Raw genomic sequence first — 5657 nt, 5'->3', positions numbered from 1 at the left:
CCAAATACACATGGAGAACTCTAAGGTCTGTTGGGCCTACAGATGCTAAAAGGAGACATGAACCTTTCTCCAGAGCTAATGCTCTGAATTTGGACTCCTAGCTTCCTAAGTTATGAGAGAAAAACTTTCTATTTGTTTAAGTCATCCACTTGTAGTATTTCTGTTATAACAGCACTAAATAACTAAGACAGTGATGTTATTTATTGGTCAAGTTGTATTTTTGTTTTCTTTACATTGACTTGCAATCCATACCAAAGGTTGTTGTCTTTGATTTTCATCTGTAAGTCCTTCAAGTTCTCTTAGCTTTTACCAAGCAAGGTTGTGTCATCTGTATATTGAAAGTTGTTAATGAGCCATCCTCCAATCTGGATGCTGCATTCTTCTTCATGAAATCAAGCTTCTTGGATTATTTGCTCAGTATAAAGATTGAATAAGTATGATGAAAGAATACAACACTGGTGCACACCTTTCCTGATTGTAACCACTCAGTATCCACTTGTGTTCTCACAACAGCCTCTTGGTCTATGCACAGGAGCATAATTAAGTGTTCTGAAAGTTTCATTCTTTGCAATATTATTCATAATTTGTTATGATCCACAAAGTCAAATGCCTTTTTACAGTCAATAAAACACAAATAAACACCTTCCTAGTATTCTTGACTTTCAACCAAGACCCACCAGATGTCAGCAACGGCATTCCTCATTCCACGCGCTCGTCTGAATCGGACTTACATTTCTGGCTGCAATTGTTTCTGAAACTTCTTAAGCAAAATTTAACTTGCATATGACATTAATATGGCTTGACAGTTTCCACATTCTGTTGAGTCTTCTTGCTTTGGAATGGGCAAAAAATATCTATCTCTTCCAATCAATCGGCCAGGTAACTGTCTCTTAAAAGTCTTGGCATACACAAGTGAGTGCTTCCAGCACTGTATCAGTTTGTTAAAACATTTCAACTAGTGTTCCATTAATTCCTGGAACCTTGTTTTCACCAATGCTTTCAGTACAGCTTAGACTTCTTCCTTCAGTACCATTGGTATTGATCACATGGTACCTCTTGAAATGGTTGAATGTTGACCAATTCTTTTTGATACAGCAACTCCGTGTATTCTTTTCTTTTTATTTTTATGCTTCCTGCATTGTTCAACATTTTGTCTATGTTGTTGTTGTTAAGTGCCTTCGAGTAGGTTCCGACTCATAGCAACCATGTATAGAGTTTCTGAGGAGTGGCTGGTGGGTTTGAACTGGCAACCTTACAGCTCAAATTAATCTTATGGTACAGTGCTTATCCTACAGTGCCATACCAGGACTCTATGTTGCTTATAGAATCCTTCAGTATCACAACTTGAGGCTTGAACTTTTCTTCAGTTAGTTTAAGTTGAGAACTGCTAAACATGTTCTTCCCTTTTGCTTTTCAAATTCCAGGTCCTCGCACATTTCATTATACCACCTTACTATATCTTCCTGAGCTGCCCTCTGAAAATTTCTGTTAGCGCTTTTGGTTCATTATTTCTTCATTTGATTTAGCTAGTTTATGTTCAATATCTAATACAACTTAATAATATCTAATATTATCACCAGAATGCTTCTTAGAAGCCAGGATGGTGAGACAGTGTTGTACCTCATGACTGATCTGGATATGTTCTTTTTGACGATGAATGCAACACCATTCCTTTTCAATTTGTCATTCCCTGCATAGTAAACCATGTGGTTGTCAGATTCAAAATGGCCAACACAGTCCATTTCAGCTCACTAATGCCTAAGATATCGATGTTTATGCATTCCATTTCATTTTTGACAACTTCCAATTTTCCCAGATTCATATTTCGCACATTCCACGTTCTGATTTTCAATGGATGTTTACAGCTGTTTCTCTTCATCTTGAGTTGTGGCCCATCAGCAAATGAAGGTTCTGTGTGCTTTTGTCCCCCGAGCTTAACTCTATTCACGTCATTGTGGTCAACTCTACTTTGAGGAGGCATTTTTTTTCCCCAGTCTCATTCTGAGTGCCTTCCTACCTTCCAGTCCTGTATCTGACAGTGTTTCTCTGCTATTCATAGGGTTTTCAGTGACTAGAGATTCGGAAGTAGTTTGTCACTCTTTCTTCCTAGTCTGTCTTTGTCTGGAAGCTCATCTGAAACCTGTCCACCATGGGTGACCCTGCCGGTTATTTAAAATGCTGATGGCATAGCCCTCAGAATCACAGCAGCTCAAGCCACCACAGCATGACAGACAGACGAGTGGTGGCCGTTTGGTTTTATGTTGATACTGTCACTTTAAATTTCGATGTCAATCCTGATACAATCAAGATGTTCTCTCCTGATACTATCAAACCTAATACAATCAAGATGTTCTCTCCCAAGATGGCGGCTCCTGGAACAGCTGAGTGTCTTGATCCAGATACAATGGATTTCTGGATTCCCTTCAAATTCCCCAGCTGTAAACCCTCCAAAATTAAGTCTACACAATAACAATCAATTACTCTTTGATCAGATTGTTAAATCTGTCAAATGGGGGGGAAAATACCTTTTTAATAAATGGTTCCGGGACAATTGGATTTCCACATGTGAAAGACAGACCCATACCTTTCATGATATACAAAACTAACTCAAAATGTATCAAAGACCTAAATGTGTGACCTAAAAACTGTAAAATACTATGAATGAAAAGTTGGTGTATTGCTTCAAAACCTAATCCTCAACCACATGAATATCAGTCTCCTCTACTCTGAGTTCAGAAGAACTAGATGGTGTTGTTAAGTGCCATCGAGTCAGTTTTGACCCATAGCGACCCTGTATAGGGTTTCCAAGGAGTAGCTGGTGAGCTTGAACAGCCAACTTCGCAGTTCAAAGAGATCTTGCAGTCCAGCGCATTAACCCACAGTGCCATTGGGGTATTACTTCAAAACCTAATCCTCAACCACACGAACATCAGTATCCCCTACCCTGAGTTCAGTAGAACTAGATGGTAGACTACACTAAATGCTACACAGACCCTCTAAAACAAAGATATGGAAAATCAAATGAAACTGATGCTTAAGAACCCTGAGCTTAGATGGGGTAGAGAAGTAGACTGAATGCTTACTCGGAGAGAAAACTGAGCAGACGTGGGAAAAAAGGAAACAGCTGACCATATGTGGTAGGCCACCTTAAACTTTTCTAAGCGGCTTTAGAGAGAAGACCATGGCATGGTGATGCAGAGGCATGCCAGTGTCTTTCAGAGGTAAAGGTGTGAATTTTTTCTTGTTCCCCACACTTCCCTGGTGACCAGATACATGTACACCCCCAGTGAAGCTCTCATTCTCCTGGTGGTCAGAGCCACATAGTGGTGAGTTACATAGTTGTGAACTCCATCAAAGCAAGTTGGATGCTATCTGCACCGACCCCAGCACCTGGATTCAGGTGAGCCCTGCTCCAAACCTGCTGAGCCAGCCTTGGCCAGCTCTAGGCTAATCCTCACTAGAAGAAGCTGAACAAACAAAAAGAAGTGACAGGAACAACAACAAAAAAGGAGACAGAGGTGATGTGTGCTGTCCAGCCAGGTGGACTTTTGCAGGTGGCTTTTTTTAAGGCAGAGGGTAAATTGGTGGCACAGAGGTATATCACTTACTGGTGGAGAAAAAGGGGTGATTATTTTCTTGTAGCCCATATTACCCTGATGAGCAGAGGTGTGGTCAGCCACTACCCTTGTACACCCCCTGTGAAGGTCCTGCTCTCCAGACAGGTTTTAGAGCTACACCAAGTGAGTTGGAAGCTACCTGGCCCCTGGGTTGAGGTGAGACCTGCTCCAGACCTATAGAGTCAGTTCTGGCCAGATCCGGACTAGCGGGAACTCTCATCCCTGGTTACCCTCTGGGATTAAAAGACTTTGGTCTCATCTGCTTTGGGGTCAGCACAAACTGCTGTCACATTGGGTACACAGAACAAAAACTACTAGGCCTATAGGAACTTGATCTAGGGCTGGAGTGCAGTTGTCTTATCCCTTGTCCACCTGACATAAGAGCTTGTTGGCTGGCAGCAGCCACCAGAGTTTTCTCCTCTCTTGGTCTGGTACCTACCCTGGTTTTTTCCTTTCATTATTTTTGTTTGTTTATTCTTTTTTCCCTTTATTCCTCTCTTTACTTTTCTTTTTAACTTTTCTATCTCTGCTTTCATTTTTCTTTTTCCTTCTGTTTCTCTTCCCTTCCCCCTCCCCATTTCTTTTTCTTTTTGCTCTTGACTTTTCTTTACTATTCTCGGGTCTCTTTCTCTTTTATCCATCCCTATTCCTAATTATGTTTAGTGCTTTTTATTTTCTTTTTCTTTTTCTCTTACTTGTTTTTCCCCCTCAATTTAATCTCCCTCCTTTCTCATTTTGGGTATCATATTTTTTTTCTAGCTGCTGGCTGTTACTGTTCTTCTTTTTTTTCCTTTACTATTTTCTTTTTCCTTTGCTGTCTGCATGCTTGTTCCCCAGCCCCTCCTGTTTGTGTGTTTTATCTTCTTGCCTTATCTGATGGAGGACAGCAGCCGTGCCCATACAGCCCAGCCACAATCTTACCTTTGGCAGTCCCACTCATAGGGCAAGAACCAATACAAACTGCTATACACCTGAACAATGGCAACAACTGACATCAGCCTAGCACATCCTAAACTGAGCTGCACAAATGGCAAACAGTAAATAGGTATATAGGGGGAACAACAACACTAGTAAGGTATGCATGTTCACCATGGAATGGTCAACGATTCAAGATCAATAGGGCAATATTTACCTAAGGACAAAGTTGAGAAGTGTTGGAAACGAAGGTGGAATGGAAATAAGAACCATAGAAAGGACGTGGGATAACTGTTGCGACATGAAGAGGATTGCAATCATTGAGATGAAAAAAAAAAAAAGTATGATTCATTGAATGTAAAACTTATTATTTGTTCTGTAAATTTTCACTCAATTTACGATAACAATTTCACAAACAAAAAACTAGAAGGCACCCAGCTATCACTACCAACTATTCTGAAGAGGATCACATTAGAAGGACCTGGATAGAGTGGGAGAAAATATGGAATAAAACTCAAAATCATAAAAAAAAAAAGTCAGACTTACTAGTCAGATAGAGACTGGTAGAACTCTGAGACTATGACCCTTGGTCATCCTTCAAATCTGGAACTGAACTCACCCCTGCGGTTCAATTTTAAAACAAGAAATAGATAGTATATAGGAGGGACAACAACACTAGTGAGGTATGCACACCATTGAATGATTAACCATTCAAGATTAAAAGGACAGCATTTACCTAAAGACAAAATTCAGAAGGGTGAGAAAGAAGGAGAAATGGAAACAAGAAACACAGGTAGGAAGTAGGATAAGATATGTTACATGGAGGGGACTGCTTTCAGATGAAACGAAGTGTAGGATTTGTTGAATGTCAAACTGATGGTCTGCTCTGTAAACCTTCACTCAACTCACAATAAAAAGCAAAAAAAAAAAAAAGACCTAGTCCTCAACAATGGATTCTTAGACATGAGACCAAAAGTTAGCACAATGAAACACAGCCACAGAGGACTAGAGTGGAGAGCAAAGCGACCAGCTGATAAGAAGAGGGCAGACAGATGCAAGAACACCCACACTTGCAGATGATACCCACTTGACCTGGCTTCAATGACTGGATGAACAGAGCTCAAC

This window comes from Chrysochloris asiatica, unplaced genomic scaffold (assembly GCF_000296735.1).
Source record: "Chrysochloris asiatica unplaced genomic scaffold, ChrAsi1.0 scaffold00018, whole genome shotgun sequence".
Classification (NCBI taxonomy): domain Eukaryota; kingdom Metazoa; phylum Chordata; class Mammalia; order Afrosoricida; family Chrysochloridae; genus Chrysochloris; species Chrysochloris asiatica.
This window is presented reverse-complemented; position numbering follows the sequence as displayed.